We start from the raw sequence: 25,818 nt of genomic DNA, 5'->3' as shown, positions 1-25,818 counted from the left end.
GCCTCGGCAGTCTTTTTAAAAGACCGCCGAGGTTGTAATGACCCCCTTAATATGAAACCGGGCAGCTAGGCATCGACTCATGCTAACTAAGGCCTAATGATTTATTAGCAGAACTTTAGCATGTAACCCTTAATATTAGTGTAAAACCATACGTTAGCATTTAATTCTCCATCATTAGTTCATTATTAATCATTTTCATTAATCATCTTATACATTGGCAGCCACTCCCCGTGGGCACATTTCAAGCATGCGTTTAGCAAAAATACATTAATACATTTTCTATGCGGCATTATTGTGCATTAGTTCATAAACATTTCATGTTAATCTTGAGTATATAAGCTACGCCTTCTCAGTCAATCCTCTGATGACACTTGTCATCACACAAAACCTTTCCCTTCACAACCTTTCACTTTTTCAGGCTGCGCATTTCAAATTCTTGTTCCCTGTGTGACTTTTCCCAAATTTCTTTGAACATTTTCTCCTTTTTCTTTTCCTCTTTTCTTTTATTGCGTTTTGTCAAATTTCTCTTGATTCTTTTACTAATTTTGCATGATAACCATAGTCCGAATAAACAAGTTAGAACAATCAATATATCCCCTACTATTTTTGCAAGAACCCCATTCCAAATACTACTAAACCAATTCCCTACTTTAGTAATCCCTTTTCCAACCTTTTCCCAAACTCCAGGTTCTTTCAGCTCCTTCAAATCTGTACTGTCTCTTGTTAGGTTAGTTAGCATACTTCCAATCTTATTACTATTGTCTGGAATAAACGTACAACAATGGCGCTCATTAAGCATCTTACAAACTCTACGCTCTCTCAACTACATCAAGATGATGTCAAGCATGCCATACTTTTGTAATAAATATAGAATGTTAGCAGTCTAGTTGTTCATTAGAATACCTTTGAGAGGCAGAGATCGGGTCACAGACTCCGAAAATTCAAGGCAGAGAGGAGGGTGCAGAAGCAACAAGTTGACCATGCTGAGCAGGCGGGAGGGGCTGTGGCAGCACAATGGACCATGGATAGCAGGGGAAAATGGGTAGGGGAAACAAACCAACTATGCAGGAAATGCAAGAGAGGCTGTGGCAATATAACAGACCATTGAGGGCAGAAGGAAGAGGCAGGAGCAGTACAACTATACATGCTAAAAGGCCAGTTTCAGGCAAGGGACTCCTGACGTTTTTAAGCACAAAAGGGCTTTATTTTATCTGTCTCCTAACTAAAAACTTTTTCAATGTAAGTAAATGGGTAAAATAAATTCCCCAGGTTTGTTTTTCCAAAATCTCCCTCTTGCCACATTCAGAATGCTGGCAAATATGTACATTGGATAACTGAGGGCAGCAGGAATCGGGTAGGGACATGGACTCGGATATGAGAGGGCAGGAAGGGGATGGGCAGGGGCACAAAACTGCCCTTATCTTTCAGGACAGACATCAGAAGTTGCAGCAGCACAATATGCCACACAAGGCAGACAGAAAGACAGTGCAGCACAACTGGCCATGAAAAGCAATTGGAAGGGCACACGGCCATGCACATGGACATCAGAGAGCAGAGGGGAAAGAGGGAAGGGCAGCAAACTGACCATACAGTACAGACCGGAGGGGCAGTTGCAGCCTAACAGCCCATGAAGGGCAGGAGGGAAGGGGCTAGGTCACAACAATAGACCAGACCAGACAAGGCAGGAGGGAAGGGATAGGGGCCTGCACATGGAAAACCGAGGGCGGGGCAAGGGGACAGGAGCAGCAAGCTGACCATAGAGGGAAGGCCGGATGGGCATTGGAAGCTCAAACCACCTTGAAAGGCAACAGTGAGACTATAATGGTATACACACAGACAAAAAAGAGACAGTGGGAGGGGGTCAGGGGCAGCAAGCTGACCACACAGGGTAGGTGGGAGGGGCTGTGGATGCACAAAGACCATGCATGGCAAGCAGAAGGGGTAGCAGCATACTCAAAGGACAAGGAGGATGAAAGGGAGGGGTAGGGGCAAACCACAAAGGACAGGCAGGAGGAGTTGTTGCAGCACAAGAGAACATGGAGGGCAGACGGGAGTGGCAGCAAAACTGTTATGGCAAACCTTGTAGTCAGATGGGGAAATGCAATATCTCTCTAGGTGTAAGAAATTGGAGTATTAGTGGATGGGGTATGACCCACCTCAAATAATAATCACTCTTCTTTTCAGAGTGAACCACAAAAGTCACTCAATAAACCTATGCTTAACTCTCTGGTAGCTATAGCACAAAAGCAGCCACACCAAAACAATTTAGACAACTAGAGTAAATAGCAATAAATGAAATGACAGCAAAATGACAAAATTCCAGTAAGTAAAATTGGAGATATGAATTGTTTAAGTTTGAACAAAAAAAAACAACCAAAAAGCACAAAGCACCCACAGTGGTAATTTGGTGGTGTTAAAGCCAAAACTTAAGGTAAACCATATTAAGGATAGAGGAACCAGGTTCATCCTGCTGAAAATTTACCTTCTGACATGGAAACTTTTATTGAGAAAGTGTGGTTGTCAGCAAGTCATCAATGGGGAAAACTTGAAACTGGATCTGAAGTAGGGCTCACAATGGAAGGTTGCTAAAGTGCAGGGTTCCGGTGCAGGTCATTTACGAGGGCAGAAGAGTTGTGAGCAGGCAAAGTCCGACGTCCATGTCCAGGAAGTTCTCAGCATTGGTCTTGGTGAAGCCTTCTACATTTGGATTGAGAAATGTTTCTGGAAGTCAGATTTCCTTCAGTGAGGCAATCCAGAAAGCTGTAACTTTGACAGCAGTCCTAGACTCAAATGGGTCTCCATGCAGAAAGTTGTCAAAGAGCTTGAAAGCTCCAGCTTTTGCAGTTTGAACAGGAGGTGTCACTCTAACACCAGCCAAGAGTCCAGGATCTGGAAGGTTTTAGGACTCTTTCAAGCAGGGGCCAGAAGCAGGGACTAGGCAAGGTCCATTTGGAACTTGTCAGCTCGGCCGTTGCAAGGAGAGAGGCCCCTGTAAGCTTGTTGTGCCCCTGTATGTCAAAAAGGAGGTCAGCCAACTAAGCCTTGAAGTCACTTTGAGATCCTTGATTCAAAGCAAGTAGTTCCAGTCTTTCTTCAGGCTCCTGACACCAGGGCAGTCCTTTGTCTGATCTCCACATATCCAGAATTGTTCTAAGAGGATGTCTGTAAGGTCCACTATTATGCCCAGTGCTATCCTGTGGGTAGTGGGCTAGCCTTTGTCCACCCCCTACACCACTTCTTTGAGTTCCTCTACCCCCACTGGGTTTGGTGCAAGCCTGACTAGAGAGACAATGGGCAGGCAGGCCCAGGAATGAGATGTATCTGCCAGTAACTGGGTAGACAATATTTAAGGTTGGAAAGGGGCTAGTTACAGGTTCCAGGACATCCTTCTGAGTGGAAGAGCACCCCTCCCCACACCCAGGATCCTTTTTCCACTGTCTGTGAGAAATACACATAACACTCTAGGGAAACCATCAAGTGTACTTTGACATTGTCCGACACACACATTTGGCTTAGGCAGGAAAAAGACAACTTTTTTAAAGTGTCAATTCCTAAATAGTAATATAAAATCTGACTTTAAGTGGTGACTTATAAGTAACAAAAAAGAAGGTTTTGGTCTGGCAAAAGGTTTATTTTGACAGGTCAAAATGACAATTTGAAATTGCATTCAGTGGGTGCAAGGGCAGACCTTTATTGGTACTGCAACAAGTGAGTATTTTACCAAGTTTGTATAAATTTAATTAAATCCTAATGGATACTTTCTGGAATAGCACAGTTATAAAAATGAGGCATTTGAATATTAAACACATAACATTTCCATCTGGTACAGTTCATTACACAGATGTATTTCCCTTCAATTACAGTAGTGTGCCTTTATGGAAATTGATGAGAAATTCTCTGGGTAAAGGTTACCACATTTCACAAACATTAATCACTTATTATTGCGTCCCAGAGCCATTTCTTGTGACATTTCTCTTCGGTATTGAGTCATATTTAGCCGATATATGTTTTGAAGCCTGGGGCTTTCTCTAAGCTGACAATAGTAAGGTCTGTGCATAATAATTTGCCTAATGTTACTTAAACTCTTTTGTAAGATGCCAACAATAAGTGAGAACACAGCACTCCTGTGAACACACTGCACATCTGCTCATTAACTCTATACTCACTTGAATGAAAGTGAAGTTATGCAGGTATGGTGTATATTAAGCTGCCCCTCACTTTGGTGTATGCACTATTACTAGGAGACTTTGAAGCAGTATAGAAACTGGCATGCTAGGATTATATACTATGCTAAATATACATATTATGGGTTTTAATAGGTCAGGGTGTATCAGGCCCTAAGACATGTCCACATGGCTCCTGTAGTTGGTGCCACAATGAGTTCTGAAGCCCACTTGTAGCATTTCATTTGCTGGCCCTAGGCACGTATATTATACTAGGCTTTTGACTATTTCAGTATGTATAAAAGGGTGATAACAATCACTTTACCACTGGTTATCAGGAGTAAAATGAGGAGAGTCCTATAGCTAACAAAAACTGGTTCAGCTAAGGAAAGCAATAATCTGGGGTGACCAGACATGATCGATTTTTGGATTTGTAGAAATCCAAGATCTCAAGATATATTGATTACTGTAATTCTGGTGTGTAATGTGATGCACCACATGCAGATTGACGGGGATTCTGAACTAACAAGTCTTCCTCCAGTGATGCTGTCCATTTCTGTTATGATTTTGCTATTCTTTTTGGGGATTAGAATTTTTCTGTTATCTGATAATGCACTCTGTATTTCATGTCTCCATCATGGCAATAACATTTAATTTGTACTGCAGTATTTTGAGATTTTGTAATAAAACTCCTTAATATTTTCCAAGATCTAGAACTTGTAAGTGGTCCCAGTTACAATTTACACTGCTTTTTTGTTTGGCCCAATGGTAAAGGGGTGTGGGGGGTGACTGGTATCACACGATCAAGGGTGCAGGAGCTGGAGATCCAGAGATGAATTTTGGGGTGACCTAAACATTGTGATTCACTACATTATTGGGGTTGGCCTCCCATTAAATAATCTGTATATCTTCATAATGGACTATATGCTTTTTTAATCTAATACACCGCCTCCTCCACTGCGTCCTATGATGGTTGACACACCTTACATGCCAGACGACACTCCTGCACGAAGGGCACACAAACCTGATGCGCTCAAGGCCCTTTTTTTAATGCTGTTTTGCTTTGGTGGGAGGGCATGCTGTGGGTAGAGAGGGTGAGGGCACAAAGTTAGGGAAAACGGTTATTCACATTGGACCGTTGGACTTTGTTTAGACTAACATTTTGGGACGTTTTGGCTTTGGGAGGGGGTGGGCCTGTTGTGGATGGGGGGGATGTGTTCTAAAAATAAATGGCTTTACTTTTTTGTCATCATTTATTATCTGTCTTTCTATCACTAATTGGTGTAATATCATTTACTACATCATTGTTGAGTGAACTCTTGATCTAGAACTCAGGTATTAAGTGATCCCAGTTCCCAAGAAGGACTTAAGGAGTATGTTAACTAGTTCTTTCTTACCTGAATTTATTAGGCAATGGGACATCTCGAAAATCTTCCCAAACCTTATTGCAGAGTTTCCCAAAACGGGCTTCTTACTAATGGTAGGTGTATTAGTGCTCTCTTTTCTTCTTGTGCTACAAGTGTTGTAAGACTCCTGTTGTAGTAACAGGACTGCTGGATTTTGAGCTGCAGCACTCCGAGCGTGGGGGACCGAGTCTGATCCCACACCGTGTTATAGTTGTCAGCTTAACACTTCCTGCTAGCTAGCAGCACCTCATAAGTACCAAACGTAGTATAGATTTGTGGCGGACTATCTCATGACATTCTTAGACTCCACAGGGAAGTTGTGGTAGAACAGATCGTAACCCTTTCTCTCAATTATACAAGTGTCATACATGCAAAGACAAACAGAAGCAGGGTTTGGTTCAATAGGTTTTGTTGAAGCAACTGCGTTCCATGTAAAAAGGCATGAAGTGCGATTATGAGGATAATGAAATGCAACACTATTACATCAGTGACCAGGAAAGTGAAACACAGGAAGGGACCCACCATATTGTCACAATAGAGTATCTAATATCCCTACTTACACTACTAAGTTTCTACATGGAAGCAAATAGCAGTGGTAGGGTAAACCCGCCAATCCAGTCCCGAGAAGGAAGCCCAATTCCCATACCTGTGTTCAGAGGTAAAGAAGAGGCCTGTTAGTCTGCTAGGAGTCCTCCCACATAGAAAAAGGGGAAGAGAAGAGCAGAGTTTGAGCAGAAACTGTGACAACGTGCAGATTAGATGCCAGGCTGGAAGGAATGTTCCCTTTAAAGTGTTGTGGGCAGCATGTTTTTTTTTTTACTAAAACATCTATTTGTTCTGTTGTTTCTTTGTAGGGTATACATTGTATTTTCTGGAGCAGCAATGCCTGGTAAACTATTGTGTGCAGCTGTGGAGTGAGCACAGGATGGAAATATTGTGCAAATAAATTAATGACAAATTCTGCATGGAAGGGCAACTGATAAAAAATAATAAAACATTGCCACTAAAATGAAGCCTTGCTGAAATAATAAGAGGAATAAAATGGCAAGTGGTTAGGTGAGCTGGCAAAGGCCTCAGACCCAAGCTAAAATAAAGGTGCCTACATGAATGCTAAAAAATACTCACAAGATCAGGGAAGCTATCACAACACAAAGTGAGGTCCCACTCCCACCTATTCCATTGAGGTGAACTCCAACTGCCAGATTCATCAGAAAGATTGTTTGTGACAGACAACGAGACTGAAAGAAAAGTTAAGCACAAAGTTAGTGGAGTATTAAAGATTAAGACCACCATGACAAAAAAAGTAAAACTCTTGTACTAGTTTGTACTATCGTGTGACTCTGGAATAGAGACAGACATAGTTCTGACTATTCTGCACTATGATGATGTATTATTAAACTATCACTTTCTTGCCTCAGTGGGTAAGTGGGGCTGGTGTGGGCTGTTATATTGTTCAGGTAAGAAGATCCTTCATTGAGTCTCTGTCACTTTCACCACCCCTCTCCACCAAGTGAGTGATCCATTTATGGTGTAAATTAAGTCACACGTCAATAAATCACACAGCGTCAGGGAAGAGGGTTGGGGGTTTAATGAATGGATAGGAACGGAAAGTTGAGGAAAGGTGTGACAAAGACAAATACTAGACAACAACAATATTCTTTAGGGATGAGCAGCACATCATCATCATCATCAAACCTGTTGTTGAAGGAAATGAAGGAATGACAGTTCATGTAAATGCACTGTAAACTGTCCTTCAGCCCCAGAGACACAAATATATGTTTAAATATTCTGTCATCTAGGTTTGAAAAATACAAATTACGGAGGAGCGAACCCACATAGTTCTAAAAACATTTTGGGACTCAGTAGTGAAATGCATGTCTGTGGTAAGTGGCTGTAAACTGCAAGGCTCCACTAAATGGGGCATTCTTAATGTGTGGGACACAACGGACATAGGTCGTATGGACCAGAGGTGAATAACATTAGGAATTATTGTTGCAAAGAGAAATATAGCTAGGCTCTGGGGCGTGGAGATAGTGCTGCAATTAGAGGAATAGATGAGAAACATGGACTGGTGCATGATCGCTGAAAAAGTGATATATGAAGGTCAGGATTTCCAAGAAACTGGGTAAAGATCTGGGGCAAATGGAACACTTATCGTAGGTCTCCCTGCTCTGTACTGGTTGAGTTGGAAATGACGGTGAACGATGCTGAAGTTGGGCTAGAGGCTCCTGAATATAGGCGAAGGTCATAAGAGTGGGATGGTGTATTAACGATTACATGTGGAATAGTCTAATAGAACGATGTACGTGCTGACTTGCAGTGGTGTTCATGTTTCCTTGTTGTCAGTTGTAATTGCAATAAAAAGATTTTATTTTAAAAAATGACATGAAAAAGTTATTGGTGTCAAAATTAATGTTGGTAGCTCCCCACTGTTTCACAATGTTGTATCTATGTTCTGCATCATGTTGATGTTTCTCTGAAATAAAGGAAATTGTATTTAGGATATATGTGTGTATATATAGGTACTTTGGATCATTACACTACCCTTGGCCCTGAAGACAGCCTACGCCGTTATGTTAAAAGGCACTAGGTTGAATGGCAAGTTTTCTGTTACTGTACCGCAATGATCCACTGGTCCCTTATTATGTATAATTCAACATGGAGAATTGCATTGCTCTAGAGCACTGCAATAACTGACTATTTTCAATGGATTTGATTGCAGCTTTAAGGGGTTTGTCTGCCTGCCTCACTAAATATTAGTTAAAAGACTTGCAGCAGCTTTATAAAAGTCCAATCTAACAAGTATATGGAAGTGAGGGTGCATCATGGAAGTTGATACCCCACCCCTGTAGGCTTCAATCCTTCTAATTGCTTCTTGAATAGGTAGAGGGGTGTCTGGAGTTCCAGCATGTTCACATCTGTCTCCTGATTGATAAGAAGAGAGTATTTTGCTGCTGCGCTGATAGCGACAATACCTCTGTTTAGGTATAAAATTTGAGGTTTCAGCTGCTGATCCTTTTGTATGCTTTTGCAGGGCAGACAACTGGTTCCTCTTTCACATAGCTGTTCTTTGGCCCTGACAGGTGTCATTCATTTCAAGCCTTGGAATATAGCTTGGTGTCTGTGTGGCCTGATAGGGTGCTTGACTCAAGGACAATTTGTTTGTGTTGAAGGAGAATGCCGCGTTCTTTATCAAGTATCTTGTTAAGTAAAAATGTGGAGCTTTACAAGTGGTATGTGATAAGATAATAGAGCTTAGAACTGCATTTTTTCCCCCAAAAAAAGTATCTGGTTACGGATTACAGTAGATGCAGACATGCCACAGACGTGCTGAGCATTGAGCCATCGAACCAAGCTGCAGAACTCTGGAGGGGGGTGGCAGGGACGCAGCCCAGCAGTAACACAATGCAGCAGGGGCCCAATCCGCCTTGGGAGCAGCAACTGTAGTCAGCCGCAGCTGAGTGAGAGCTCGAGGGGGCTCACAGAAGCGGCCCAGCCAGGTCTGAGTGCGGCTTATGGATCCCCCTGTGAGACCCGCTCACACCCCACCTGAGGGCCCTCCAAGGACTCCCTCCTCTAAGTCTCCATGACTCACCCTGGGCAGAATCCACTAGTCATCATTCACCAGTTTATTAATTCATCAACTTCATCACCACCAGCAATGTTCCAGGGCAGCATAGACCAAAGGACATGCATCCTTCATTTCTTGTGAGCACAAGCAACAGCCTTGGTCATTTTTGGGAGCAGAACAGAAAAACTTTACTAACCATATAAGTATCATCCTCCATACAATTTTCTTACACCTACTTTAAAATATCAAATGAATCAGATAAGTGCAATGTGACCTGGCAAATCCCGGGGGGTTCCGAATGGGGGGTGGAAAAGACTTGTAAAAAAGAGCAAAGCAAAGCTCTCCAGCGACACAATTGACCTCAGCCTCTGACAATTTACCAAATGATGATAAACATCTCGTCAGAGCACAGGAAATTGCTTCTGAAGGACTATCAGTGCCACCAGCCCAAAAAAAGGGAGATACAAAATAACAGAGTTTTTAACTTCCTGGCATCAAGGACCACAGGCAGTAACAGACTCATCAACGGAGGAGAATCTCGTGCAAGCCCCCTTTGGGACTCCGACTCCCAATCCTCAAACTTCCAAACCGCAAAATCTCAAAAGGTTAGATTCCAGCTACAATTAAAAGACTCAATCCTCCATCACATTTGGGAGCAAGAAGGCCAAACCCATCACAGCAGACTCCCTGGAGTCCATCTTATCTTTGGACTTCAGCAGCTGGGAAGACCAATCTTCAAGTCCACGAATGAGGAACGATCCAGCCCAGCTGGACCTTGCCAACACTCACGACAAACCCCTAATAGAACTCTTTGACATGGACTCATTTGGAGGTGAGGCGAGTACTGCACAGGACAAGAAGGCTCCGGCTCCCCCTCTTGCAACTAATCAAAAGGATGAAGAAGAACCAACGACCATTGCAATCACCTTAAGCCCCTTTCAGGAATGTATGCAAAATTCTCGATTACAATTAGAAGTACCAGCCATCCCGTAGGGCTCGCTTTTATCAATGCTTGCAATAAAGCACCAGGCTGATAAACAAGAGATCCAAGTTGATTTACTTAACATCATGGCCAATTACATTGTGGGAATTGACTCAAAGTTACAAGCCCTTAATGACTTGATTCATAGAACCCAAAAACATACTTACGTACAGCAAGCTGCATGGCACTGCACTGCCTCGGAAAACAATCCCCATGTCATTGCTTCCATTCTCAACTAAATACTCATGGAAGTTAAGGCTCAGGCCTTAAGCACAAGGGAAAGGTTCAAGGTGTTCGAATTAAAAGAACAGGATGCAAAGGCTCTGATTAAGGATATCTTGCCAAATGAGCTATCCATGAGATCTCCCACAAAGGAATCAGGGCACATAGAGCCCAGAGGGTCTCTAAGCTGTTCACAATAAGGGGTCCACAACTCTTGGGAAAATCGTTAGAGCATAACTACAGCAACAGAAAAGAATGCCCCCATAGTGCCTTGAGAAGCCCAATGCTGCCAAAATCAAAAAGGGAAAAGAAGAAGCAAAGAAAAGCAAGAAAAAAAGAAAGAACTGCCCAGCAGAAAAACCTATGGCAATACTTTGCTCAACTGAAACAACCACTTTTGCCAAACACCAGTAAAGAAGTTATGGACCCTCCTTTATCACCAGATCTTAATCAGATTCCAGCAGCTGAGAACTGGCACTACACAAGCTTAAGCTCTCAAAGACCAATCCCCCCTGTTGTAGATAGGGGCCAGCAAAATGAAGAAAAAAACTTCATTTTGGGCGCACCCACAAAGGGAAAAGATAAAAAGGCTAAAGAGGTAAATTCAACCCATAGGCTGGGCAGCAGAAAGTCAGCTTACACTGAAAATGAACCAGTGTGTCCCTCCAAAAGATCAGAGCTGCACTCCCCACTAGATCATCCAGCCTACAGAAGCAAGGATCCCGAGGAGGTAGCCACTGCCCAAAGAGGGGAAGAGAGAAGCAAATCCAGCAACTGCATGTCGTTAAGCTACCAGCCTCAATGCCGACAAGAACCTGGTTTTAAGGGAGCGCCATTGAACAAATACAAGGAACGGAAAACAGCGATGTCACCGGCAGTCATGCCCCCAGTGGCGAATATGTAATTTTTTATTCCACATTTCAATTCAGAAGGGATCTTCGATATCCTCAACAGAGGAAACATCTTGAAAATGATTGGGGAAATAAAAGAGCTCTCTCAGGTCTCATCGGCGGATTTACTTTCCATCAAATTTAAACCCCATCCATTAAGGAACAACCATGAAGCCACACTCACCACATGGTCCACGGGAGGCTTAGTACACCAACTAGTCTCCCATTGTGACATCTTTGACTCATGGGGCATAGAGTTACAACAGGTAGAACACCACTGCTATCCAGATCCGCTGCAGGCCTCTAGGTCACGCAACAACTCAGTGCTGAGAGTAGTGACCAGGAGCAGTAACAAATCTATTGAGTATGGAAAAACTAACAATCATAAAACACGTAGGCGACAAAGGCATCGGCCAAATTTATCGAGCCTTCAAAGAACATCAGCCCCCTAACCCACAAAAACGTCCCTGACAAAAGCGCAAAGGCCAGGGACCAGGGTCCTGTGAGGCAAAATGTCAACATCTGCTCATGGAATGTGCATGGTATCGCTTCAATATTACAAGACCCAGAAGCGCTGTCCTTTCTCCAGGTGCATGACATCATCCTACTTAAAGAAACCTGGAGCTTGGTGACGATTGATGTGTCCAGGTATAAAACTTTGTATATTCCAGCAAAGTGCTCCAGTAAATATGGTCATGCAAAAGGTAGCATGGCAACCATGATTTCAAAGCATTAATTGGACACATAGGCCCTCATTACAACCCTGGTGGTAAATCCCGCTTTCTGCCGTGCTGAAGACTGCCAACATACCGTTGCGGCAGCGGAATTCTGCTACAGGTATTGCGACCCACATCTCAGAATCCCTCACAATACAGACACCCACACAAGTCCGCCACACCAAAGGTCAGTGATAAACAGGCGATACCAAAACCTACACCGTCACGCATACAAGAATACGCCCACAATATCACGACCCACGAATCAATGCAGCGGTCTTTCAACCGCGGTAATCCATTGGCGGTACACACCTCCACGCTCAAAATACACACACATTTACAAAACACAACCACATTGGACAATTCAAAATACTCACACCTGATACACATACACACACCACACCCACACACCCACAACACTGTAAAACACCCACCCACAATACCCACAAACCCTTACAACAAACAAATTTGGAAGAAGCCCAGAGAGAGAGATTAGCAAACACAACACCAGCATCCACAGACACACAACACCATCACTCATATAACATCCACGCACCTCAAACAACACACACCAACACATCCCCCCACACATCACAACAGACAGCACCTCACACATCACTCACACCACATAATGGCACCTTAAAGACACCCCAGGTTTTCTGAGGAGGAGCTCAGGGTCATGGTAGAGGAAATCATCTGGGTAGAGCCACAGCTTTTTGGATCACAGGTGCAGCACACCTCCATTGCAAGGAAGATGGAGCTATGGCGGAGAGACATCGACAGGGTCAACGCAGTGGGACAGTATCCAATAACACAGGATGACATCAGGAAGAGGTGGAACGACCTACGGGGGAAGGTACGTTCCGTGGTATCAAGACACCAGATTGCTGTACAGAGGACTGGCGGTGGACCCCCACCTCCTCCCCCACAACTAACAACATGGGAGGAGCAAGTCTTGGCAATACTGCATCCTGAGGGCCTCGCAGGAGTAGCAGGAGGACTGGACTCTGGTAAGTCATATCTTTATTACCATATCCCCCCGCCCCACCTGCATGCCATCACATACCCCCACTCTTACCATCACTCCCATCACTTCATCATCTCACATATGTCCCACTATCACAACCCACACATCTCAATACCAAGGCCCTGCATACAACACCTATGCATGGACCACTGTCACCAAAGCATGTCCAGTACAGATACCCACACCGACCCCAAACCAACTATCACAAAAGGGCAAACACAATGATGCAAGCACAGGAGTAGAGGGTACCTCACCCAATGCACAAGATGGCACCCATAGATACTAAAACCATGCATTTACACCCCAACAGGACCCATACCCAAAGTCACCGGACAGGAGGTGTCAGACATATCCAGTCGCCCCACAGAAGAGGCCGACAGTGATGACAGCAGCTCTGCATGCCTGGATCAAGATGACCAGCCCGGCCTCTGGACAGTCGGTTCCCCTGCCACTGTCACAAGCCACCACAGACCCTCCCCCTCAGGAAACACCACCACAGCACCCATCCAGCGGGCCCATCCCTCTGTCCCAAGGACACGTCAATCAGCAGTGTGTCCACCACTACAGGGAACCCAGGCAAACCCACCAACCCAAGAAAATCAGGGACCTGGGGTCAGTGGGCACACGGTTCAGGGGACAGAGGCACAGGATAACAGGGAAGCTGGGAGGAATGCTGTGCGACAGGTGGAGGACAGGCCCAGGGAACCGACACTCCACAAGGCACTCTCCAACATCATGGGAGCATACCACCATTCCCAGGAGACCATCGGCACGGTACTGGCCAAGTTTCAGGAGACCCAGCGGCTGCAGGAGGAACACTACCTGGGTATCAGGGAGGACTTGAAGTCCATTAACACCACCCTGGTCACCATTCCAGGGGTGCTGGCAGACCTTGTCAACACCATGAGGGACACAGTGGGACACAAACGGGCCCCTGACACTAGCCTGGACGATAAACAGCCCCCCACCTCCGCCGGCGCTAGTGGATAGGTGGCACCGCCATAGGACCAACAGGCCACCAGCACCCCACCCCCTGCATTAGGAGAACCACCCCGCAAATGGTCCCTGAGATCCAGGAACAAGGTACAGAACATTGCCAAGACCCCGCCAGGAAATAAGACCCTCCTGAATGTCACCCTTCTGTACCACTTTGTCACCCTGTCCACCTTAAACTGCCATTGCTCCCCTTCCTGTGCCCCATTGGACAATGCACCTGCAAGACCAAGAGACTGGACTCTGCCAAGGACATTCCTCCACCATCACCCCAGCCCATTGCACACCCCAGCCCATTGCACACCCCCCTCCACTTATTAGCACAGAAATAAACACCCTTGAATCATAAAACAATCTGGAGTCAGTCTGTGCTTTCACAAATGTGTAATTGCAACATCTCTGAAATATAGCAATGTCAATGTACTTGTTCACATACCAATGTTACACAGCTGTAGGCCAGCAGTAAACATAGCAGAGGGCACAAATTGGGACCCAGATCTGTGAAATGGAAAGCCAAAGTGACAAGTCAGGGTCCATACACAGAGGTGAAAAGGCAGATTTATGCTAGTTCCTACAATAGTATGAGATGTGGGAAGCAGTTCCATCCTCTTACCTGTGTCTCACTGGAAGTATTGCATGATGATGTTGTTTCGATTGTCTACATCTTCTTCTTCTGCCTCCTCTCCCTCACTGTCCACAGGCTCCACAGCTGCCACAAGACCACCATCAGGCCCTTCCTCCTGCAGAAAAAGCACCTGGCATCGCAAAGCCAGGTTGTGCAACATACAGCAGGCCACAATGATCTGGCACACCTTCTTCGGTGAGTAGTATAGGGATCCACCTGTCAGATGGAGCCACCGGAATCTGGCCTTCAGGAGGCGAACTCTATTATCCACCTAGTTCCCCATGTGCCTCATTGTAGTGTTACTCTGCCCTTGTCCTGGGATTCCGCACTGGGGTCAGTAGCCATGACAGGTTGGGGTAGCCAGCGTCACCTGCAAATATCGATGGACAACTGTTAGACATCCTCAAACATTAGGGAATCCCCCATACTCAGACACCAAATAAAACTGTGTGGGGACTTTAGGCTCACCTATTAGCCACACATGGTGCCTCTGGAGTTGCCCCATCACATAAGGGATGCTGCTATTGCTCAAAATGTAAGCGTCATGCACTGAGCCAGGATACTTGGCATTTACATGGGATATCAACTGGTCTGCCAAACACACCATCTGCACATTGATAGAATGGCAGCTTTTGCGGTTTCTGTACACCTGTTCATTCCTGCAGGGGAGGACAAATGCCACATGTGTACCATCAATGGCACCAATGAGGTTGGGGATGTGTCCCAGGGCATAAATGTCACGTTTCACTGTGGGCAAATCCTCCACCTGAGGGAAAACGATGTAGCTGCGCATGTGTTTCAGCAGGGCATATAACACTCTGGACAACATGTTAGAGAACATTGCCTGGGACATCCCTGATGCCATGGCTACTGTTGTTTGAAAAGACCCACTGGCCAGGAAATGGAGTACTGACAGGACCTGCACTGGAAGGGGTATTCCTGTGGGATGGCGGATAGCTGACATGAGGTCAGGCTCCAACTGGGTACACAGTTGCTGGATTGTTGCCCGATCAAGTCTGTAAGTGATAATTATGTGTCTGTCTTTCATTGTCGACAGGTCCACCAGGGGTCTGTACACCGGAGGATGCTGCCATCTCAGCACCTGCCCCAGCAGACCTGCCCTATGGAGGAGAACGGTGCGCAGAGGGTCATACAACACATAGGTTTCACAAGGTTGTTTAGCACAAACGTTACATTTTCTCTATGTGCCTGTCCGTATTCCTGGCCTAAATAGGTGTGATGTAGTTATTTGGCCTGCCATGTGACCCCCTGAAATGGCGACTGCCTGACCTGTAAGGTGGGACAAGGGTAAATGAGGTAACTGCGCTGGCGTTGTACACCGTCGTGGTAGGGCCCTATGGATTCCAGGAGACAATGACGATGTACGCCGGCGGTGACGGTACGCACCGCCGCGGACGTGACTGCCATTTTCTATCAGTTCCCTCACTTGATACCTGACCTTCAACAGGAGAGGACCTACACTGCAAGTGCTGCTGTGACCTGTGTCTAGATGCGACAATGGCTACAGTGTCTGGGGAAAGGGCCCCTGCCTTCAGTGCGGAGGAGTTGGAGAAACTGGTGGATGGGGTCCTCCCCAGTACACGCAACTGTACGGTCCTCCAGACAAACAGGTGAGTAAACTGTGTGCATGGTGGATGGCACATGTTTGTATGGAGTGTCGTGGATGGAAGGAACGGGGGGACACAGGCCAGCATGTGAGGATGGTGTGTGTATGTATTTCTGGGCCAGGGTGGGAGGTTTGTGGCCAATGTATGAGAAGAACTGTACGGGAGAGTAACATCCATTTTAACTTCACTTTTCCTCTAGCTCAGCGCCCACCAGAAGAAGGGGATTTGGCGTGCCATCGCCAAGGGAGCGAGGACACTGAGGGTCTACCATAGACGGAGCACCCACTGCCGGAAAAGATGGGAGGACCTGCGCCGTTGGACCATGAAGACGGCGGAGGCCCAGCTGGGGATGGCCTCCCAACACGGAAGGGGTGCCCATCGCACCATGGCCTCCCTGATGCACCGGATCCTGGCGGTGGCATATCCGGAGCTGGATGGGTGCTTGAGGGCATCACAGCAGCCACAAGGGGGTGAGTACACTCTCATTTCTCTGTATCTGGGCGCATTACGAGGTGTCTGGGTGGGGGTGGTGGGCTGTGGGTTCCCCTAGGCCAGGGCAGACAAGCAAAGGTAGATCCATTGATTTGCAGCCTCATTCCCTGTCCAACCCCAAAGGTGGTATTTGCCCTCTCCACCTAGTCAGGCTCCTATGGCTTCCAGCTGTGCATAATATGGTTCTCAACAGAGTCCCCTACGGGCATGTGCTTTTCCCCTGCCCTGTCAGTGCATGGCTTAGTGCATAGGGCTGCTCCCTGTGTGTTGTGTCCACCAACGGTAGTGGTGTTGCAAGCATTGACCATTTGTCTCTTCTGTCTTTCCCCCCCTTTTTGTTTTGTCACCCTATCCTTGTGTGTATTAGCATCATCTGGCGGAGGAGCAGTGGCACCGGAGCAGGAGGGAGCTGCATCCCACATGGCCCTGGAGGGTGAGGTAACGGAGTCCGGAGGCACCAGTGGGACGGAGGGCGAGGGGAGCTCCACGATGGGGAGAGGAGCAGACACTAGCGACAGTGACTCCTTCTCTGATGGGAGCTCCCTTGCGGTGGCGGGCACCTCTGTGCCCACCACATCAACAGGTACAGCCACCACCGCCCCCTGCCAGCACTGCCCTCCCAGCAGCCCCTCATCGAGTTTCCCGTGTCCGCTCACCCAGGAGGGTGGGCATCTCCTTCGCCCCAGACATCTCAGCCCCTGCCCCAGTCAGCCCTGCTGCCCTCAGTGAGGACGCTATTGACCTCCTGAGATCTCTCACTGTTGGGCAAGCAACCATTTTGAATGCCTTCCAGGGTGTTGAGAGGCATTTTCAGCAAACAAATGCATACCTGGAGGGTGTGGCGGCCCAACAGAGAGCATTTCAGGCTCTGGCCTCAGCACTGATGGCAGCCATTGTCCCTGTGTCCAGCCTCCCCCTCCAACTTCCTCTACGCAGACCCAATCCCCTGTACCTCAGCCTATTCCAAGCACACCATCAGACCAGCATGCACACTCATCAACACACAAGAGTGGACATGGCAAACATAAGCACCACACATCCCACAGGCACTCACACAAGCACCATCCCCATGCAGACACACCAACATCCACTGCCTCCACTGTGTCCCCCTCCTCCATGTCCTCCTCCTCCCTCCCTGTCTCGTCTCCACTTACACCTGCATGCACTACATCCTCAGCCACTACCTCCATCACCAGCACACCCATCACTACACACCGCTCACGTGCAATCACCACCCCCACTACCATTCACACATCCCCTGTGTCCTCTCCCAGTGTGTCTGTGAGCCCTCCTCGCAAACTACACAAACGCAGGCACACACCCACGCAACAGCCATCCACCTCACAACAGCCTCTGGCCCATGCACCTTCACCCAAATTCTGCAGACGTACACCTCCTACAACCACTACCTCTTCCTCCACTCCCAAACCCCCTCCATCTTCCCGTCCCAGTGTGTCTAAGAAACTCTTCCTCGACAACTTTGACCTCTTCCCTACACCTCCCTTCCCCGTCCTTTCCCTAGGGCCAGGCTGTCCAGGTCCCAGACCAGCACCTCAGCCACCAAATCCTCCAGCACAGTGGTCTCAGCAAGTCCGTTCACATCGCAGGCGGCACCCATCAGGGCTGCCAGTGTGCCACCTAGCGAGGCCAAGGAGCAGGCCATTCCGCCACCTGCCAAGGTGAAGAAGGTGCCCACATGCTGGAGGGAGTTGCCGCACCTACCAGCAAGCCAGGGCTCCTCCAAGCCAAAAGGGGACAGTGGCAAGGCACCAGCAGCGACATCAAAGGTGGGGAAGGGACACAAGCCGAAGAGAAGGTCAGGACAGGGCACTGAGGCTCCGGCTAAGGGACCAGAGTCACCCCTTCACCCAGTACGGTGGTGGACACCGCCATCTGCACCGCCACCAGTACCGCCACCAACACCGCCACCTGCACGTCTGCTGACTCAGCAACAGTCCCCAGCATCATCCCCAGTGGGCAGCCATCCGAGGCTGCAGGAGACGTCCTGCTGTATTCCTCAACAGGTGCAGACACATGCACCACCGCCAACACCTCCGCCACAGACACTGCCGTAACCACCAGCCCTGCGACATGCTCAGACAGTGCCAACACAGCTGACATGGCAATCATCCCCAGTGGCCAGCCGTCCGAGGCTGCAGGAGATGTCCTGGACCCTGCCCAGTGTACATGAGGCATGACTCCCAGCACTGTTTATACCAGCAGGTGGCAGGCAAAGTCGCAGCAGGGTGGAGTGTGTCTCTGTCTCCATGGAGTATCATGCTACCTGTTCCCAGGCAATATCGTGGCACACACACCCAGGTGAGGGAATGGGACCTGCCACACTGCATGTGAAGCACTCTGGCACAAAGTCCCCTCCAGAACCTGTTGAGATTCACATCCACTACCTCAGTCCTTGGCAGGATGAAGCACTCTAGGCACAAAGCCCCCTCCAGAACCAGTGGAGATTCACATCCACTACCTCAGTCCTTGGCAGGATGAAGCTCTCTGGGCACAAAGCCCCCTTCAGAACAAGTGGAGACTGTTATCCACTTGTGAGACTGTGGCTTAGCACTCCCCAGGATAAAGCAGTAGGCAAACCACCAACTTGAGAGACTTGAGAGACTGTGGCTTTGCACTCCCCAGGGTAAGGCAATGGGCAAACCACCCACTTGAGAGACTTGAGAGACTGTGGCTTTGCACTCCCCAGGATAAAGCAGTGGGCAACCGACCCACTTGAGAGTCTTGAGAGACTGTGGCTTTGCACTCCCCAGGATAAGGCAGCGGGCAAACCACCCACTTGAGAGACTTGAGAGACTGTGGCTTTGCACTCCCCAGGATAAGGCAGTGGGCAAACCACCCACTTGAGCGAATTGTGAGACTGTGGCTTTGCACTTCCCAGGATAAAGCAGTGGGCATGGAGCCCCCTCGTGGAGCAGTGGCGTCGTCCGTTCAACCGGCTCAGGTGCCCCCCTCCCCCTGAGGTGCCTGTTTATTTTCGATCTGATGTCCCTGCAGTGTTCTCTCCGTTTCGAGTCAGGTACCTTGTGTGGGCTTCGCCCATGCATTTTGGGACACTGATCCATGGACAATGATTTCATTAATATCCAGACTTGTGTAGTTGGTGTACACATTTGTATATACTGATTTTTGAATTTGGCCAATCTGATAGTTAATTGATTACACTTGTTACAATCATTTCCTTTTGTCCTTGCATTCTTCCAGGGGGTTACGGGGTGTATATGTAATGTTGCTGCATGTATTTGTGTGTATGGTGTTGTGGGTCAGGGTGGGGTGGGGTGTTGCATGTTGCGTGTGTGTTTCACTCTCTCTTACCTCCCCCCCTCCCCTGTGTGCTAGGTGCAGTACTCACCGTGGTCGCCGCCGGCGTCTTTGCTGCTCCTGATACAAGAGGAGGTAGACCAGCATGGGCAGAACCTGTAATGCGGGCTCCATGGCATCCTGGTTGTTCGTAAAGGGTCAAAAGGTGAGTGGTTTCTGTTCCAAGTCCTGCTTCCGCCGTGCTTTTGATGGCGTTAGTACCGCCCCAGAAAAGGTGCCGGATAGGCGTGTTGTAATACAGTGGGCGGAACCTTGTCTTTCACCTGTCTGTTGGCGGTTACCACTGCGGTGTTTATTTCTACATCCGTGGCGGTCGGAGTGTTAAAGTGGCTGTTTATGTTGGCGGTTTCCGCCATGGTCGTGATTCAATTTTTTTTTCCACCGGCATGTTGGCAGTATTACCGCTGCTTTAACACCGACCGCCAGGGTTGTAATCAGGGCCATAGTTGCAGTCGACACAGGATCAAACTGGATCCAGGCAACCAAGGTCACATAAGGCAGGCCCCACAACAGTCAAACTGAACTAATCTTTATAAACGTGTACATCCACCGAAAAAAAGCACATAACGGGACAAAGTGGAAGCTTTGAGCGAGCTAATTAAGGTCTTACAACGACAGTACCATGAGAATATGTTCATTCTCGGAGAAGGGCACTCCAGCATCGATAACCTTCGCAGGCGGTAAAACTTGCTCAACCATTGACTACACTTTTATAAACAACTCTGTGGTACCAGTGGTGCAGAATTTCCAAATCAAATGCAGAGCAGAGAACGATCACTTCCCACAGACATTGGAACTTGCACTCATAATAGAAACGCTGCAAACTTCGAACAATCTAATCACACCGCCAGTCACATTCAATCTGAAAAGATAAAATGGCGTCAACAAGGGATAGAGGCCGAGATGAATGATGTGTATCACATTGCAGGGCCCCTTGAAGTGAGAATGGATTTAGCAGGCATGCAAGAAAAGGAGCCTGCTTTTAAAGATGAATGGGGTGAAGACTGGGGTAAGCTAAAGCGCGGTCTGCTGGCAAACATTTCGGCCACCTCCAACTCAACCAGGCAGTGTCAGGCTTTCGACCCAAAGAAGTGCGAACCCGGCAGCCCTGGTTTAACAAGGCCCTACGCACTCAGAAAACAAAATTGTGCAACAGTCAAGGAAACTGGCAAAGCAACACTCCAGGTCGAGCGTGGAGAAAAACTTTGCCTGTGGGCCATGAAAAAAAAGAATTGCATTGACTGCTGGACAGAAAAGAAAAACTTTCTAGAAAAGTCGTAGTCGGAACTACTTTGGGCAAGCAAAAGGTCAAACAGTAAGCACTTCTGGTGCCTTGTGAATGAACTGGCACTTGCCAAAAACAGATATCACAGCTCTGGAATCGATTCAGCTTCCTGAGAAAGCCACATCTGTAGCCTGTATGGCCTAACAGCCGGTGGAAATACACCAGTTAAGCCTTTAGTCAAAGAGGGGGGCATTCAGTTATACTTCTGAAACAACCTGCCCCCATATTAACAGGCAGAGGGAAAGCTTCTGCCCATCGAGGAGAAGGTAACCTATGATCAAGTCCGGGTGCCAGAACAATTAGTCATTCTGATGAAGAAAATGAAGTCAGAATGGGCTGCTGGACCCAACGGGCTACCAAATGCAATCTTTAAAAGTGACCCTGAATACTGGGAGCAGTATTTTTTCCACTTTTTAATATTGTTATATAAACCCAACAGATCCCGGAATCATGGAGAGGCAGCATTATGCACACAATCTACAAAAATGGTAGCCCTTGAATCACAGGCTAACAGCACTGATCGATATGGAAGCTAAGTTGTATGCATCCTGCCTGTCACAGCATCTCCAAACCTGGGCAGATGAAAATAAGCTACTCCGGAGATTCCAAACAGGCTTTAGGCGGGGGCATGAGCACATCAACAAACCTAATCACCCTCTCTCTTATTGTGGAAAAGGTTAGACATAGGAAGTTGAGCCTCTATGCCTGCTTCATTGATCTCAAGTCAGCTTTCGACTTGGTCCCATCAGGAAGGCTCTGGTACAAGCTGGCCAAATGGGGATCCCTGATAACTTGCTAAGTGCCATCACTGATATTTACAACAACACATGGGTTCAGGTTAAAATCGGAGACGGCCCCAGACTAACAAAGAAAATATCTACAGAGATCGGCCTAAAGCAAGGCTGTGTTTTGGCTCCGTTACTGTTTAATTTATACCTGGCAGATCTTGACGGTGCGCTAGCACAAGCAAACAGCCTTCCTCCAACCTTAGGCTCAGAAAAAGTCGGATGCCTCCAATACTCCTGGCATCCTATTTTTGAGTCATACTCCAAGGGGCCTACAACAGCACTTACAATCTTTATGGACCAGCAATGCCTAGAAATAAACTTGGGCAAAACAAAACTGATGTGCCTCCTTGGTGCGAATTATAACTCTTTCAATTGGTTCATGGTAGGGAAAAAAGTTGAGTTGGTGCAGTCATACAAATACCTAGTAGTTCACCTTGAACCCAGATTGAAATGGAAGCGCCACTTGCTCTTGATCAAGGCAAAGGTTCATCCACTAATATACAGCTTTAAGCTTCTTAAAAGTCATGTCAGCCCAGCTGCTTCCAGCTATTTCCTACGGGACCGAAGATCAGCAGGGCCCGGAGATCTCGATTCGAAACATCAGCCAAGTAAAAAGACTGTTTTTAACATTCCAAAAAGTGGCTCCCTGGCCCAGGTCAGACTTGAGTTGGGCCTAAAAGATCTGGTCTTTGAGCGAAATGGAGCCTTTCTCAAAGCATCCTAGAGACTACAGTTCGTGGAGAATACCCCCATAACCCATTCCTGCTGGCAAGAAGTGCAGTTGCAACAATTAAACAACAGAAAAGGAACTTGGGGCAGCTACTTAAACCAAGTCATTCAAAGTTTGGACATGGAAGAAGCATGGAAGCAAGACATGGGCAAACCTGCATTTAATAGAGTAGTTAACAGCTCTGTTGGCTTATTATCACTCATCACAGATAAGGCCTTATTGGACAAGAGACGGCACGCCTAGGCAGTTTTGGGGTCTTTTTCAAATCTGACCTCACAAGGATATTTAGCTGAACACTCCAATCAATTAAAACATCAGTTCTTGCTATATCGAATGGGGTTCTTGAACACCAAAGATGCTCGTCCTTCCTGGAAAATGTAACATCGTGATCAACTCTGCGCCTCTGTGGATACAACCAAGAATCCTTGCTGCATGTTTTTTGCACCTGCCCAACACTGGATCTGGTAAGAAGAAAGCTACTAAAACAGCAGTTCTTAACCCATAACATTCGCTACTGCAGACTGGCTGTAATAACTTGGCTCAACGGCAAGTCAATTCCGTTCTGTTGCAGGGGGGGTGAAGCTCTTACAACAGTTCCACAAGAAACTGACCAAGGTCAACCAGGGATAACTGTTTGATAAGTTGAGCATTGATAATTCGTAAATGACAGCTAATATGCCTCATCATCTCCTTAGGAAAATAGTTTTCTAAACCCGTCCAGGTAATTACCTGCTTCCTCTTGGATTTGATTAGGTAACACTGCTAAACAAAGCATTGAGTCTGTTGGTCAAACATAAAGCGGGTCGAGAATGATAACTTGTATCTGACCAGTCACATGCTGCCATTCTTTCAGGAATCTGCTTTCTTATGATTTTGCAGATAAATCGTTTTCTATCTGAACATGTAGTTCCATTAATGACTATAATGAATCTGGTCAGGTTGGCCTCCTAACAACCAGAATTAGCTCTCCCTATTGTTCTTATAATGTTCTTTGAAACTGGCATGTTTATTTTTTATATTGTATAGCAATGGTTTTTATTAATCGAGCAATAAAGTATAACAAGGAATATCTGGTCAGGTGCCTGAAATGATGACATCAAACACAATAGGAAGAGAAAAAAATAGGAGACTGAAAGTTTCCCCTTACGTGATTTAATGTATGCATAGGGCTGCATGAACTACAAACATGGGAAAGAAATGCAGCCACAGTTTGGATGAGTTTGTAAATCGAAGTTGTAAGTGGCTTTAAAAAAAGCTAAAGCAATAATAAAGAAAATTATGTTTTAAGAGGATAAAAAGGCTCTTTCTAGGCCACCAGGTGGGTGTGAGCATGAATTAAGAAAGATGCTCAGACAAGACGGAAAAAAATGATACAAAAATGAATAATGCTCTGTAAATTCCTGTCAAGTACTGTTGTGAAGTGTACCGGCATATTGGTACACTGTACTGTACAACAGTATTTATTTATTCATTTATTCATTTATTCATTTATTCATTCATTTATTTATTTGTTATGACCAGTTAATAACAAAAAATGCTGCATTAATCATATGAAAACAACTTAGCTCATATTACATTCAGCTGACACACACAGAATAATGTGTGTGTATATACACGAAATGCATTCATGGGGAGGGCAGTCACGGGGAGGGAGCATCAGGACGAAAGACTTGTGGACAGTGATGGCAACAAAGGGACATCACCTAAAGAGCTAGTCCATCTGTTGATCCTGTATGTTGCTGACATAGTGACAATAAACAGTTGTACTAGCCAACAGTGTCATCAGAGCCTTGAGGCCCTCGCAGGTGGTAGCACGCTTTACAAATACACTGATTGATTGACTGAGAGGCATCTGAATCCACAGTTAAGAGGTAAGTGTAAAGGGGTGCCCAAATTTCCTTAGCCCTAGAAGTTGGTGGTTGCAGTGAGGTGTACAGTTAATTAATGGTACCTCAATACATTGTGTCTTTCAGTCAGTTCTCTGTGGTGGGTGTTCTGCTGCTGCCCCAGAAGAGGTCTATTCATTGTTTTGCTAACAATAATTCCATAGCAGTAAATCGTCTAAGGCCAAGACTCAGTGGCTCAACATATACTAGAAGTGGCATGACTGGATCGGGATGAACAGTTTGTTCTATCATAGTAGAAATCAAGGCAAATATAGCCCCCAATATGCATGAATAACATTACAGTCCCAAGTTAAATGTACAAAGATACATGTAGTGAAGTGGTTTGTGCCTACTGTTAGTGGATATTAGTTTTGTTTGTATGCAGCAGTAGTGCTAGGCTTTGCTTGGTATGGGATGTCCCAGATGAGACTCCAAGATTGGTGAAGGCGGGAAACTAATCAGGTACATTCAGTGTTCAATATCACTAATGTTTGGGGGTGATTCAGCTGGGTCCTCTGCATATGTGGGCAATTCTGCCCACAGAGTGCTATGGAGGTGCAGGCAGACAAATTTGTCCATATGAGAAGTGGCTCCCGTAGTCTTGAATGCTGTGTTCATGTCCATCTTGCCGTTCGTGAAGAGGTCACCCATGTGGCGTAACTGGTGAGCCAAAAGTGTGTGCTGTACCAGTGTTTCCTGGTAGCCATAGATTACTTATGAGAGGGATTATAGGGGAGTATAAGAGATTGATGCCCAGGTACCTCTGGAGTTTGGACCATGCCCAACATATTGTAGAGAGTGTATGTATATCTGAAGATTCACGCAGAATTCGCACTGAGGAAATCAAAGATAATGGGAGTTGTTCCGCCTGGTTCTGCTCTGGTTTCAAACACGGGAGTCTGGCACCAGTAGTAGGAGATGTGTCATTGTGCTATCAAATAATGCAATTGAAGATCTGATACAACAAAACCACCCTTGGCATACAGGAGAGTCAGTGTCTCCCACTTGATTCTGAGGCGATGGCCTGCCCATGTGAGTCGAGTCAAAGGCTATGTAGGGTAGAAAAGAAGGAGTT

The 25,818-nt window shown here is 46.6% G+C and overlaps 1 protein-coding gene across 1 annotated transcript in view; it reads left to right on the top strand.

Annotated features, from left to right (window-relative positions):
* LOC138262450 (mycocerosic acid synthase-like) overlaps window positions 1-25,818 on the top strand; it is a 265,495-nt gene that overhangs the window by 118,045 nt on the left and 121,632 nt on the right. The window lies entirely within an intron of this gene.

Source organism: Pleurodeles waltl, chromosome 10 (genome assembly GCF_031143425.1).
Source record: "Pleurodeles waltl isolate 20211129_DDA chromosome 10, aPleWal1.hap1.20221129, whole genome shotgun sequence".
Lineage (NCBI taxonomy): Eukaryota > Metazoa > Chordata > Amphibia > Caudata > Salamandridae > Pleurodeles > Pleurodeles waltl.
Note: the sequence above shows the minus strand (reverse complement) of the source record. Positions and strands in the feature narration are given on the sequence as shown.